The sequence below is a fragment of the Octopus bimaculoides genome, chromosome 20 (assembly GCF_001194135.2).
Source record: "Octopus bimaculoides isolate UCB-OBI-ISO-001 chromosome 20, ASM119413v2, whole genome shotgun sequence".
In the NCBI taxonomy this organism is placed as follows: Eukaryota; Metazoa; Mollusca; class Cephalopoda; order Octopoda; family Octopodidae; genus Octopus; species Octopus bimaculoides.
The window spans coordinates 31,121,509-31,122,763 of NC_069000.1; positions in this window are offsets into that span (position 1 = coordinate 31,121,509).

A 1,255-nucleotide genomic window follows, 5' to 3' on the forward strand; every position below is an offset into this window, starting at 1 on the left:
ACATTATGAAGAGATATTCGCATACATACACAAATATAAAGACATAATCACACGCGCAAGCATTTAAGGTTTGATTTCATACAAAGTGAGAGAGAGAATTTTTAAACCTACGCCGGCCTGCCACTAAGCACACCATGTCCCACTTTACGCTTCATCAATTCTCCTATCCATAATGATATCCTTACTACTACGATTATGAAATCCAGAAGGATGAAATATAAAGTCGATTTATGCTCTAACTGGAATCAGAATGCAAATGGAATGAAATATTTATCATATTAAATTCAGAGAACTATGCACTAAATGATATAACAACTTATCATACACTACTCAGTAACCAACCATTAATGAAAGACAATCACCATCTAATAATATAAAATAAGACATTCTTATGTAATGAACACCCGATACTGTAACGTTGAGGTAATGAATTGGCAGAATGTAAAGCACGACGAAAGGAAATGCGTTGTACTATTCGCTCTCTTCCTGGTCCGTTACTTTCTGGGATCGATAAAGTAAGTACCACTTGAACACTGGAGTCGATGTAAGGGATTTACCCCTTCCCTTATAGTTGCTGGCCTTGTGCCAAAATTTGTAACCATTATTCGTTTCTGATTTCCGAAACAAGTCACATTGGCCTTCCATTCCCCCGCGGTTTACATGTACCAGTCCAAAAAACGAATCCATATTTTTCTTGCTCCCTTCACACGTCTTTTCCTCTCTTTCTCTTTCGTTTCTGAAGAAATCAGTTGTGGTCAGACCTGGAAAAGGGGACGCCCCACTAAATTCAGACTCCCAAGACATACCATTTATCACCGAGGGTGTCTCTATTTGTTTGTCAGTTGCTTGACTTTAACCAGTTGAGCATGTCCCTTAGTGGCTGACAATATGTGCACAGAGAGCAGAAGTAGTGGGGGAGCATCATAGCCATGTGTTGAGAGGAATTCTTTGGGGCTTGAATAACTCATATCTGGAAACATGGGTGTTTTATTCATCTTTAAATAACCCTCACTCAGTGACATTTTGAGTGGGATGAGCTACTCAACCTGAAGAAGATTCTAACTAGGCCCCACCTGCAAGATCACATGTCACGCACATATGGTTGAGATGCCTGTACATGTTGTACCCTTATCAGACGGGTGGTCACTGAACTACTATATTTAAACCCCAGTGTAATTTTGATGACATGCAATGCTCTCTCATTCAATAATAATAAATAATAAAAAAAAAAAAAAAAAAAAAAAAAAAAAAAAAA